Source organism: Lissotriton vulgaris, chromosome 1_1 (genome assembly GCF_964263255.1).
Source record: "Lissotriton vulgaris chromosome 1_1, aLisVul1.2, whole genome shotgun sequence".
NCBI classification, from domain to species: domain Eukaryota; kingdom Metazoa; phylum Chordata; class Amphibia; order Caudata; family Salamandridae; genus Lissotriton; species Lissotriton vulgaris.
The window spans coordinates 251,080,724-251,095,095 of NC_141685.1; the positions used below are offsets into that span (position 1 = coordinate 251,080,724).

General features: G+C 48.5%; 1 non-coding gene across 1 annotated transcript; it reads right to left on the reverse strand.

The window, feature by feature from the left end:
- Nucleotides 1-1,926: 1,926 nt before the first annotated feature.
- TRNAA-AGC (transfer RNA alanine (anticodon AGC)) lies at nucleotides 1,927-1,999 on the reverse strand. Its single transcript has one exon. It is a non-coding gene; the product is annotated as a tRNA-Ala (tRNA).
- Between the last annotated feature and the right edge of the window lie 12,373 nt (nucleotides 2,000-14,372).

Here is a 14,372-nt window from a genome sequence, read left to right on the forward strand (position 1 = left end):
ACTCACCTCCATACACACAACAGGGGAGCACGTGTCGCCACTCACCTCCATACACAATACAGGGGTGCACATGTCTCCACTCACCTTCATACACACAACAGGGGCGCAGGTGTCTTCACTCACCTCCATACACACAACAGGGGTGCAGGTGTCTCCACTCACCTCCATACACGCAACAGGGGAGCAGGTGTCTCCACTCACCTCCATACACACAACATGGGCGCACATGTCTCCACTCACCTTCATACACACCACAGGGGAGCAGGTGTCTTTACTCACCTCCATACACACAACAGGGGAGCAGGTGTCTCCACTCACCTCCATACACACAACATGGGCGCACATGTCTCCACTCACCTTCATACACACAACAGGGGCACAGGTGTCTCCACTCACCTCCATACACACCACAGGGGAGCAGGTGTATCCACTCACCTCCATACACACAACAGGGGCGCACATGTCTCCACTCACCTCCATACACACACCAGGGGAGCAGGTGTCTCCACTCACCTCCATACACACAACAGGGGAGCACGTGTCTCCACTCACCTCCATACACACAACAGGGGTGCACATGTCTCCACTCACCTGCATACACACAACAGGGGCGCACGTGTCTCCACTCACCTCCATACACACAACAGGGGAGCAGGTGTCTCCACTCACCTCAATACACACAACAGGGGAGCACGTGTCGCCACTCACCCCCATACACAATACAGGGACGCACATGTCTCCACTCACCTCCATACACACAACAGGGGCGCACGTGTCGCCACTCACCTCCATACACACAACAGGGGCGCACATGTCTCCACTCACCTCCATGCACACAACAGGGGCGCAGGTGCCTCCACTCACCTCCATACACACAACAGTGGAGCAGGTGTCTCCACTCACCTCCATACACACAACAGGGGCGCACATGTCTCCACTCACCTCCATACACACAACAGGGGCGCACATGTCTCCACTCACCTCCATACACACAACAGGGGCGCACATGTCTCCACTCACCTCCATACACACAACAGGGGCGCAGGTGTCTCCACTCACCTCCATACACACACCAGGGGAGCAGGTGTCTCCACTCACCTCCATACACACAACAGGGGCGCAGGTGTCTCCACTCACCTCCATACACACACCAGGGGAGCAGGTGTCTCCACTCACCTCCACACACACAACAGGTGGGCACATGTCTCCACTCACCTCAATACACACAACAGGTGGGCACATGTCTCCACTCACCTCAATACACACAACAGGGGCGCACATGCCTCCACTCACCTCATCCACTCACCTCCATACACACAACAGGGGCGCACGTGTCTCCACTCACCTCCATACACACAACAGGGGCGCAGGTGTCTCCACTCACCTCCATACACACACCAGGGGAGCAGGTGTCTCCACTCACCTCCATACAAACAACAGGTGCGCACGTGTCTCCACTCACCTCCATACACACAACAGGGGCGCAGGTGTCTCCACTCACCTCCATACACACACCAGGGGAGCAGGTGTCTCCACTCACCTCCATACACACACCAGGGGCGCACGTGTCTCCACTCACCTCCATACACACATCAGGGGAGCAGGTGTCTTCACTCACCTCCATACACACAACAGGGGAGCAGGTGTCTCGGGGGTTCGGGAGGAGACGTCTTGTCCCCCCATCATTTAACAGAGGTGGGCAGCAGCTGCAGTCCCTGGGGGCCAGACTGTTAGTTTTGGCAAATTTAAGGTATAAAATTGCACGAGAAGTTTCTTATTTTAATAATACCAACTAAATGAGCACTATCATATAAAAATCTCGGAAGAACCAATAAATGCATTTAAATGAGTAAAATCACACTTAATCCCATAACACTCTCTGAAAAACCAAATTAAATGCAATTAAATGAGTAAAAGGCATGAGGCTGGAGAATGCGGGCATCGATCCCGCTACCTCTCGCATGCTAAGCGAGCGCTCTACCATCTGAGCTAATTCCCCTTCCGCAACGAGCGGGAGGTAGCGTAAGTCATGCCCGCAGTCTCCACGCCTGTGCATAGTTATCTTAAATTTCTTTTCCCTTCCTAAAATTAGCCTCTAGGCAGAGGTTTGCTCTGTGATTCCCAGTTGCTTCATCTGTTGCCATTGAAGCGCTGACGCAGCTCGAGTGCTCGTGCATGTCGTGTGCGTGCATGCCGTGTGCTCGTGCGCATGTCGTGTGCGTGCATGTCGTGTGCTCGTGCGTGTCGTGTGCTCGTGCATGTCGTGTGCTCGTGCATGTCGTGTGCTCGCGCGTGTCGTGTGCTCGTGCATGTCGTGTGCTCGTGCGCATGTCGTGTGCTCGTGCGTGTCGTGTGCGTGCATGTCGTGTTTTCGTGCGCATGTCGTGTGCTCGTGCATGTCGGGTGCTCGCGCATGTCGTGTGCTCCTGCATGGTTTCAATGTAGGCACCAGCCCCTGCCCCAGTTACGTCATAGGAGTTTGGCATTCATCGAAGTGACTCTGTTGTGCCCACGGGTGGCAGAACGGGTGGTCTTCGCCACACATCATATTTACTTCCAGTTTACCTCACTTGTCTGCGGTGCACTTTAAACTCGCCTCTGCGGGGTGTTGCTTTGTAAGGGTTTCTGTGCACAATACGGCAGGTCCGCGTTTTATTAATATTTCTGTAAATTGTCAGAACTGGCAAAATCTGAGATAATCTGATTTGAATCCTTGAACCTGCTGCTATAGAGGCGTCTGGCACATAAGGCTGGCGCATGTTGTTTCCTGTAGATAGGGGCGTTCATTGAGCGTTCTGCTGTAATCCACCCTGTGCACCAATTATGTAATACCAGTTGGGCAGTCATCACACGGAGCATGTTCTGCATACGAGTGGGAAAACTTGTGGTATTTTCTACACAGACATCACATTCACAGCAAGTTTATCTCACCTATGTGCAGGGGACTTAAAACTGCCCTTTGCAAGGTGTTGGCCAATGGCTTGCACGGATTATCTGTGAATGTTATGTAAATGTTCTGTTGTGAATTTTCTTTTTTTCTTTAAATTGTCTCGAGCGGTACAATCCTTGATAATCCCAATATAAGCATTTAATGCCCCGGTTACTTACCGGTAATCTTCATTACTCCGAGTCCTTGTCTTCCTCGCCACAGTATTCACACATGAGCCTCCGGCTCCAAACAGAACTCCAAGCATAATGCGCTCTAGTCTCCCTCTCCCTCCTCCAAGATGGCCCCCAGTGGCTCCAGCCAATCCCATAAAGGGATACAGAAACACCCAATCGACCTGAAATACCAAGCCGCAGACATGAAGCGACCACCAGGGCCGGGAGGGAAGGGAAACCATACTGTGGCGAGGAAGACAAGGACTCGGAGTAATGAAGATTATTGGTAAGTAACCGGGGCATTACCTCCTCGTCCGTCTTCCTCGCCACAGTATTCACACATGAGCCGATACCAAAGCAATCAGCTTCATGCAAGGAAAACAGGCCACACCATAAATGTAGCAAAAACACTGTTCAATAACAAGAGGCACAACAACCAAAAAGGACAACCTCTTAAGGAACCCCCACAGACAGAACAGAAGAGGCAAAAGAAACAGAACCCCCACCCCCAATCTGAAGGCGGTAATGGGACATGAACGTATGAGGGGATGACCAAGTAGCAGCCCTGCAAACATCCGCCATGGACACCCCTATGAAAGCAGCCCACGACACAGCAACAGACCGGGCGGACCTACCCTGAACAGGAAGGGAGGGGACCTCTGAAACAGAAGCATACGCAAACAGAATGGCCTCTTTGATCCAACGACTGACCGTGGAGAGCGAGGGTTTCAGGCCATGACGCGATAGACCAAAATTGACAAATAAATTGTCCACCGTACAAAAGGAAGACGTGCGTGATAAACAAATCAATAAGGTACGACGAACATCCAAGAGGTGCAAAAGGCAATCCGCATCCGAGGAATGAACAGGGCAAAGAACCGGAAGAATCACCTCCGCAGACCGGAGAAAAAAAGAATCTATCTTAGGCACAAACGTAGGATGAGGGCGCAAGACCACACGATCCGACACAATGACCAAAAAAATGGGGCAGACCGCAGGAGCGCCCCCAACTCCCCAATACGCCTGGCAGAAGCAATAGCCACAAGAAACACGACCTTGAGCGTCAAAAACTTCAAGTCCACAGATTTCAATGGCTCGAAAGGAGCCAACTGCAAGGAACGCAACACCAACGGAAGGTCCCAAGGAGGAGGACACATGATAGGATGGGGACGCTGTAAGGACAGAGACTCAAAAAGACGTGCCACCAAAGGGGAAATAGAAACCAAGGGAGGATATGAAATGCCCGAACGGCGGCCCACTGAGCTCGAAGAGTCGAAATGGCCAAGCCCAACACAAATTCATCATTTAAAAAATCCAGAATGTGAGCCGGGTCTAAAGAAGCCACTGACCAGTCCGCGACCCACACACCAAGAAGCAAAATTATCCCAATGCTTTGCGTAGGACTTCAGTGGAGAAGGCCTCCGGGACTGCTGAATGACCCCAGCCACAGTCACAGAACAACATTCGCGCATCAAAGAATCCCTCACAAGAGCCAGGTCCGCAGACCCAGGGAACGGAACACAGGCAGAGGAAGAAGAGGACCCATCAGAGGATAAGGCACGAATGGTAAGGCCCACCCCGGAGACACAGCCAATTCCAACAGCAGGGAATACCAAGGGGGATGCTTCCAACCCTGAGCAATCAGAAGCACAAGGACCCCACCCTCATGAACTTTCGCAAGACAGCTGGAACCAGGGCAACAGGGGGAAAGGCATACAACAGACCCTACGGCCAAAAGAACGACAGAAGGTCCACACTCAAGGCAGTCCGGCAAGGCATAATCGTGCAAAAGCAACGGATCTTGGCAACGTACTGGGAAGCAAAGAGGTCCACAATCGGAGAGCCAAACCTCCTCTGTAACCTCCTGAACATCAATCGCGTGAGGGACAAAGACCCCATGGAAGGAAACACCCGGCTCAGACAATCCGCTACTGTGTTCACTGGACCCGGCAGGTAAACGGCAGACAGGGACGCCAGGTGCACCTCCGCCCAACCACAAATCCGACGGCAGAGGCAACTGAGGGAATGAACCCTGCACCCCCCTCGAAGGTCCACATAAGACATCACCACCAGGTTGTCCGTCCGGACCTGCACATGGTGACCCTGAACAAGATCCGAGAAATCCAACAGACCCAAAAGGACGGCCCTCAGCTCCTTGTAGTTGGAAGAACAAGACAACACCGACCGAGGCCAAACCCTTCGAGTCGATGAATCCCCCAGAGCAGCACCCCACCCCAGCAGGCTGGCATCTGCAGAGAGAATTCGGGTGGGGACAAACAGAAAGGGGCGGTCCCTGGACAGATGACCCTCGTCCATCCACCAACCCAGGACCACCCGAACATCTCCGACATAGGTACCAAAACACTCATATCGAGGGAACAGGGGTCCCAATGCGACAAAATGTGGGACACCACCGGGAATATGTGGAGGCGAGCCCATGGCACCGTCAACAAAGACGCCAACATCAGACCCTGAACCCTCAACTACAGGCTCACAGGATGAGAAGGCCCTGACAACAGGGACCGCACAGCAGACATCAGTGACAGAAACCGAGCAGGGGGCAGGAACACCATTCCCATTGGAGGCGTGAACAGAGCCCCAAAGAAAGTCAATACCTGCGCAGGAACCAGGGAGGACATCGGAACATACACCAGGAACCCGTGATGCTCCAGGACAGGTCACACACACTGGACATGCAACATCGCCTTCGAAAGAGAAGAAGCAGAAATCAAAATATCGTCCAGAGAAGGAAAAACATCAATGCCCTCCCCATGTAAATGTCCTAGAAGAGGAGCCAGAACTGTAGTAAAAAATTAGGGCAAAGAGCAGAGGCCAAGAGGCAACACCTGGAACTGAAAGTGACGACCCAGGATGCAGAATCTGATAAATCTCTGAGAATACGGGTGAACAGGCACAAGCAGAAAAGCAACAGTCAAATCCATGGAGGACAGAAAATCCCCTGGAGAGACCAGAGGAAGGATCACCTGGAGGGAAACCATCGTGAAATGCTGACGAGGAATGAAAGTATTCACCCAATGCAATCCATCACAGGTCAGAGAACCCCAGTGCGTTATGTCACCAGGAAGACGATGGAATAAATCCCCAACCCCAACTGATCCACAGGTACGGGAATCACGGCTGACTTCAGAACAAGGGAATCGACAACCCCCAAAAAGAGCCACCCGCCTCAGAGCGACCCCGGGACATTGAGTGGACCCGAAACAGTCTGGGGGAGACAGGGTAAACCCAAGACGCACAACTCCGGACACCACCTGTAGCACCCACTAAACCGACACAGGCACTCGCCAAGAGTCCATGAAGTAAGTCAGGCGACCCCCAATCGGACCCACTCCAGAAGCGATACAGTCAGGATTTCGAAGCGGGAGCGGAGGAGGTAGAAGCACCTGAGAACAGAAGCTAACGGCCTTATGCTGTTTGCTTAACCAACTCCGCCAAGGTAGAGTCAAACAGTGACACACAAGAGAATGGGACCCACATAATGAGACCCTTCTACGCATCATCAGCCGTCCATGACCGGAGCCACAACTGCTCCTCGCAGCGATAGAAGACCCAGCAGTAGAAGCAGTTGCCCCCCAATGAATCAAAGAAACATCAGACAGCAGCCGAACCAGATGTTCCAACATCGCCAGAGTAGAAGAGACATCATCCCTCTGGTCCAATATCTCCGCCAAAGATTGAAAATCCTTAAGTAAAGATTAGATGGCATAAGAAGAATAGGCCGCGTCCAGATGGAGAAACAGCTGCTGCAAAAGTGCGCAACACCGCACCATCCATCTAATGATCCAAAGGTTCAGCAGGAGAGGACCGAGGAAGGAAACTTCACGGAAAAAAATGCAGAGGATAGCGTTCATTCAGAAAACGCGGAAAGATCCCTTTCCACAGCCTTCCATTCCGTTTCCAAAACCCGCAATACCGAAGAATGAATGGGCAAGAATCAGGTTCAGAATGCTGATACTGAGAGAATAAATCATCCACTAGAGGGGCCACAGAATCAGGAAACACCAAATTTCTGCGAAAGTGTCCAATGACCAACATAAGATGGGCCCCCGCACAAAGCGACCCTTGATGACAACATCCCTCTCTGCGTCCGAATCAAGAGCAGGAGCGTCATCACATCTGGCCCTCATGTCAGCAGGAACCGGCCCCTGGCCTTGTAAAGCCTCAGCCACAGCAGAATCAAACATTAGGTGTAACAACTCCATAGAAGGAATCTACACCCCTGAAGCAGAAGCCCCCGCCAAGGAACCAGGAGCAGGTAAGTCAGAGGAACCACGCTCCATGACCTCTAGACACGAGTGTACAAACACAGGCAAAGGAGAAACCAACTCTCCCGCCAAAAAAAGGTCTCGAGGTAGCTAGGCATCCACACAAACAACCTATCACACGCCCCCAAAGAGTATATGATCACATCCAGACCCGTGCGCAAAAAATGAATCAAAAGAAACATTTCAAAAGCGGCCTGAAACCTCAGCGCGTGGAAGACCCAGCAAGTGTCAGAGACAGGAACAGACTGGAGGCGCGACCACCGCCGCCCCCGCCTTCCCCGATGTGTCAGCAAGTAAGCGGGAGGGAACGGGAGCCACCGGCTCCCTGAATATTCGCACCCGGCCGCGCCATGTCCACTCAGCAGGACGTGTGGCCGGGCATGAGAGCAAACCGAGAACGGCCCGCACAGCAGGACCCTAGGCGCCCCCACCCAGAGCGAGGTCCAAAGCGACCGAAGCTCGGAACCAAACGCCTTTAAAGTCCGCTAAAGCAGGCAACGGAGCGCGAAGGCAAACGCAGGGGGAAAAAAAATTACAAATACATCCCACAAAGGCAGTAAACACAACAATAATACACACAACAAAACTACTTCCCCCGACAAGATACCAATGGACCCACGGGGCTGCTCAAGCAAGACCCCCGCCCCACTCACCTGACCAGCAGGGAACACAGCACTCGGAGTAGTGCAGAAAAAAAGAACAGGTCGATTGGGTGTTTCTGTATCCCTTTATGGGATTGGCTGGAGCCACTGGGGGCCATCTTGGAGGAGGGAGAGGGAGACTAGAGCGCTAGAGAGCAAAAAGATGAGGGAAGCCATTAAAAAGACATAAGCAAAAAAGTAACAATTGGTGTGGGTAAAATGTGTGTCGTTTGCATTGCAAAAATTACCTGAAATTTTAGAAAAATGACAAAAAATTGTTTGAAATGCCAATCTAGCATATTAAACTTTTATTTTAGCATAAAATGCATCATCACACAAATTTTAGATGTGAGGACGCATTTTGCTTTGCATGCACGTTATTAGGGTGAAAAACGATTTGATTCCAAAAAGTCTTTTTCCTGGCAGCGCATATGCGCTCCAGAGGCGAGACCTAAAAAGTGGAAGATGGGGCTAAAGCAGTATTTTCACTGGAATATGGCCCTGGGCCCCTGATTAATGGATCAGACTTACCCATGACCAAAGAGAGACATTGTCTGGAAAAGTCATGACTGACCCTCTCCGAGTAACCCATGGAGGGTGCTTTACCCAGTGAAAAGTGACTAGGGGCTTATTTACAAGCCCCCTGTGCCCACGGTGCGTCACTTTTAACAAGGGACTTGTGAATAAATATTTACCATGCGTTTCCATGGAACAGGCTGACGTATCAACGCTTTCTACTACCAGCGACAATCCTACCACGATTGACGGAAGCATCCATTAATCTCAATGACATATCAGACCACAACCCCCTACTGGAGATAGATACGGGTACTCATGACGTATGAATCCGTCTAGTTACCAAAAACCTGCAGACAAAAGTACATTCCACTCACATTGAAAAAAATATTCAGACAAGAATGAGGGATCGGGGGATTCAGAACAAACATTATGGGCAGCGGGTAAAGCCTCTCTTAGAGGAGAGACAACTAAATAAACAGAGATTGCTAGAAAAAAAGATGAGGGAAGCCATTAAAAAGACATAAGCAAAAAAGTAACAATTGGTGTGGGTAAAATGTGTGTCGTTTGCATTGCAAAAATTACCTGAAATTTTAGAAAAATGACAAAAAATTGTTTGAAATGCCAATCTAGCATATTAAACTTTTATTTTAGCATAAAATGCATCATCACACAAATTTTAGATGTGAGGACGTATTTTGCTTTGCATGCACGTTATTAGGGTGAAAAACGATTTGATTCCAAAAAGTCTTTTTCCTGGCAGCGCATATGCGCTCCAGAGGCGAGACCTAAAAAGTGGAAGATGGGGCTAAAGCAGTATTTTCACTGGAATATGGCCCTGGGCCCCTGATTAATGGATCAGACTTACCCATGACCAAAGAGAGACATTGTCTGGAAAAGTCATGACTGACCCTCTCCGAGTAACCCATGGAGGGTGCTTTACCCAGTGAAAAGTGACTAGGGGCTTATTTACAAGCCCCCTGTGCCCACGGTGCGTCACTTTTAACAAGGGACTTGTGAATAAATATTTACCATGCGTTTCCATGGAACAGGCTGACGTATCAACGCTTTCTACTACCAGCGACAATCCTACCACGATTGACGGAAGCATCCATTAATCTCAATGACATATCAGACCACAACCCCCTACTGGAGATAGATAGGGGTACTCATGACGTATGAATCCGTCTAGTTACCAAAAACCTGCAGAAAAAAGTACATTCCACTCACATTGAAAAAAATATTCAGACAAGAATGAGGGATCGGGGGATTCAGAACAAACATTATGGGCAGCGGGTAAAGCCTCTCTTAGAGGAGAGACAACTAAATAAACAGAGATTGCTAGAAAAAAAGATGAGGGAAGCCATTAAAAAGACATAAGCAAAAAAGTAACAATTGGTGTGGGTAAAATGTGTGTCATTTGCATTGCAAAAATTACCTGAAATTTTAGAAAAATGACAAAAAATTGTTTGAAATGCCAATCTAGCATATTGCACTTTTATTTTAGCATAAAATGCATCATCACACGAATTTTAGATGTGAGGACGCATTTTGCTTTGAAAAAAGTAACACAGCATTGCCTGCCATGCAAACAACATGCATTTGCGTTCTGTTAGATTGCGTTGTTCCGAAGCTGCCGCCACAGGATTTTTATCCAAACACAATCTCAATTATGTGATGCGGTTTCATTTTTGAATCTCATGCATTTCACTGTGACAGCCGAAGCCTGTGTGAGTCGTGAGGTAGGCCTACTAAGGTATGGTAATAAAATATTATTTTACACTACAACACATTGTAGAAATTCCCTGAAATAAACAAAGGTTAAAGTGATGTTATAGTTACGTGAAAATATCAGTTAAAAGCGCTCTTGCAACGCACTGTTAATGACCTCACATATTACATCACTCTTGGCAGGTTCTTTCACATCAGTGATGACATCACTGATGACATCTGAAATGACATCATAGACAATAACACTGTGCAAGGCGGGTGCACGAGATAAAGGTCCTTGAGTGAACTATAACTGGTCAATTTCAGTGTTACTTTAACATTTGTTTTTTCTGTGAATATATAAATCAGTATATTACATGGGATTCTGTAATCCCTGTAGTAACGGCTGTCACTGCTTTCTTTACAATCCGCGACTTGTGATGCACAAATTCACAGAACATAAAGAGAAGATGACAGAACTCGACTATGCTATTAAAAGGTTATTAAGGTTGAGTTCTGACATCACAATGCCTGCTGCCAGCAGCCGAGGTGAAAGGCAGGTCAGGTCACGGTGCAATATTAAAGCAGCTGTTTAAAGCAACAAAAGGAATGTTATTGTTCTTTCTTCTGCTCTATTTGATAGCTTATGATGACAAACAGAGACAATATGTTTATTTTGTGCCCTCCTACGATAGGCAAAAGATAGAATCTTTTTGCATGTTCATGTTTTAAATGTTACTGCAAATTTACAATGGATCTGCGAATCAACGGTAATTTGTTTTTAAAACGTGCGGGTTCCTCTGCTTTTAAAAGCCATTGGGTTGAGCCTGGGCCTGGGTGGCAGGCGGTGGATGGGCGGTGGCACAATACATTTTCTAGGGGAGGGGGGCTTGCGACACCCACCCCCAGCCTTCCTGAGGTCCCGGGACTGATGGTGAAGTTGCATTGAGTGTGGTTGGCTCCTGGTGTGCCCTGGTGGGTTGTGCTTGAGGATGTGTGGCTGTCACTCACTAGATGTCATTGTGTCTTCAGTCTGTGAGGAGAGAGAGAGAGTGAGAGAGAGAGAGAGAGAGAGAGAGAGAGAGAGAGTGAGTGAGAGAGAGAGAGAGAGAGAGAGAGAGAGAGAGAGAGAGAGCGCAAGCGCACGAGCGCCCAGGGCTGTCATTCAATAAGTGCGTCTGAGCAGAAAGTGAATCTCACAGACTAATTAGTGGGATTGTGCTGTAAGAAGGTATACTTGTGAGAAAAGTAAATAACTAAAATCAGGGATGAATGAAGGACAAGAAGGGGGGAGTGAAGTTATTGAAGGAAGAGCAGAAAAAAGGTCTGTTGGCCACATGCATCAACCTATTTAGGAAGTGCAAACGGTGCGAATCGGTAAATTCGTCCGTTTGCGATTCCTAAATAAGTTTTTGGGATGCATCATACATTTATGTGAAATTCGCTATTTTTAGCGATTTCCAAAAATGTGATTGCTTTTAAGGAATCGCAAATTTGCGATTCCTAAAAAGCAATGCATGATTGTTTCTCAAATTGCGAATTAGCAATTAGGGGGTGCAAATTACCATGAGGTTGAACCTCGTGGTAATTTGCGAAAAGTTATGAAAATGCTCAAAAATGCATTTTTTAAACTTTCATTTTACAGACACACATGTCCTTAGGACATGTGTGTGTGAAACATGCACTTTAAAATACATTTCAGGGGTGCAGGGGGGGAGTCCTATGGACCCCCCTCTGCACCCTTGGAATGCATTAACAAATTGCGAATCGCATTTTCAAATTTGCAATTTGTAAATGCCTTCCCATTGACTCCTATGGGCATTTTGGCCCATAGGAATCAATGGGATTTGCGAAATCGCAATTAGGAATGCGCATAATATTTGCGATTCGGTAAAAATTGCGATTTTTACCGAATCGCAAATATTATGCGAATAAAATCATGCATCCCATTTTGTGATTCCTTATTTGCGATTCCCTAAAAATCGCAAATAAGGAATCGCAAAACCTTACAATGATGCATGTGGCCCTATGTTCTTAAAGCCACTTTTTATTTTTTCAAGCTTCTAAGACTTTCAGTCAGCAAAAATCCTCTGCCGAAACACGGGATCGAACCAGAGACCTTTAGATCTTCAGCCTAACGCTCTCCCAACAGCTATTTCGGCCTCATTAGATATCATCATGTGATTAATTCTTCTGCAGACACCATGGAAGCCCTGTGCATCACTGAAGAGTTTAAAGTATTTCTCATCAGGTTCACGGGTCTCATCCCCAGGTTCACAGGTCTCATTCCATGTTCACTGGTCTCATCCCAGGCTCACAGGTCTCATCGACAGGTTCACACGTCTCATCCCCAGGTTCACAGGCCTCATAGACAGGTTCACAGGTCTCATCCCATGTTCACTGGTCTCACCCCCAGGTTCACGGGTCTCCTCCCCAGGTTCACAGGTTTCCTCCCCAGGTTCACAGGTCTCATTGACAGGTTCACAGGTCTCATCCCATGTTCACTGGTCTCATCCCTAGGTTCACGGGTCTCCTCCCCAGGTTCACAGGTTTCCTCCCTAGGTTCACAGGTCTCATCCCATGTTCACGGGTCTCATCCCAGGCTCACAGGTCTCATTGACAGGTTCACAGGTCTCATCGCCAGGTTCACAGGTCTCATCGCCAGGGTCACAGGTCTCATCACCAGGTTCAGGGGTCTCATCCACCACCATCACCTCCGCCCTCACATCCCTTTCACAGCTGCGCAGCACTTTGTCCCAGCTGCAAAGCTTAGATTAGCGCAAGTGCGCACCCTTGACTTTCGCTGCATTGGCAGCAGCCCTGACATTCTGGATACAGGGCATTTGTACCCACCTCTGAGATGTCCAGTTGGCCAGGGGGACTGGGAGGTTTATTGGGCGCCAGGCCCTATTGTGATTATGTGGTGCTAGGAAATGTTTTTCATATAGTATGATTTACGCGCCCTGTTCTGATTACCTCTAACCGTGGTTTTACGGTTATGAGGTTGTCTTGCATATTATGGTGTATGCTAGTGAGATTTTGTTCCACCCGGTGCTTTATGCCCTAACGTTAGTGATACTTGGGAGGTTAGGGTCCAATACTAGTCTGTTGAGATTATGGGCGTACAATGCGTTTGACGCCGAATGTGATTTATTTTACAGGCTGATGCTAAGTACAGGGATCACCAGTGGTTACTTGTTGTTTGTTTATGATCTGTTTTACTTTTACTAAGTTCGCTTTATGATGGCTCTGACAGTGGTCCAGTTGGTCCTCTCATGTGTAAACAATTCCCTTGTAAATATGATCTAGTGCCAGCCGGCACCATGTATATTATGTGGTTACCTAGATGAAGGGCCCATCAAATACCAGCGGAATCATAGAGACTCCAAAGCAGTATAGATTTCTCACCTACTGGAATCTGCGCCCCCATCTTCTCCTGCTCTGAAGTAACAACCTGTTCCTAATCACCTCACTTCCCGGACGGCACATTAGTTCAGATATCCTCACCTAACATCTGGAATATGTGCCCCCTTTCTGTGCTTATACTTCTCTTCACCACCACTTTCCTAGCAACACCCTTCTCATATCCCCCCATCCTTCTCCTCCTCATATTCCCAACATGGCCACCACTCGAGTTAAGTCTGCAATTAATTGCTACAAAATCATTTATCCTCCTTACCTGACTAAAGCTGCAGCAAAACGATTAAAGCATAACACCACTGAATGTTTCCCTGATTCCCTTTTTGTTGACCAATTCTACAATGGTCGCTATGGGAGGCTCAAAAACAATTTCATTTTTTCACTCACGACATCCCCTCCTGGTCCACCAGCTTATATAATTCCCTTAACGTCACCTCCTCCTCCTCTATCCCTCATGGGAAAGAACTAAAAATTTCTCCCTCTGCGTCTTTCAACGGCTCCATCACTATCTCACTCTATAACAACGGTACTGTCATGATCCAAGGCAAAGACACCTGTCTCTCTCTCTTCAACCACCTCTTCCCTTCCCTACTCCCCTCCTCTGAGCCCGGGTTATCCCTTGACTCTTCATCTAGCTCCACCCTTTACTCCCTTTCTCCTCCCCTGACCCCCCTACACTCCAATAGGCTGCACCCTC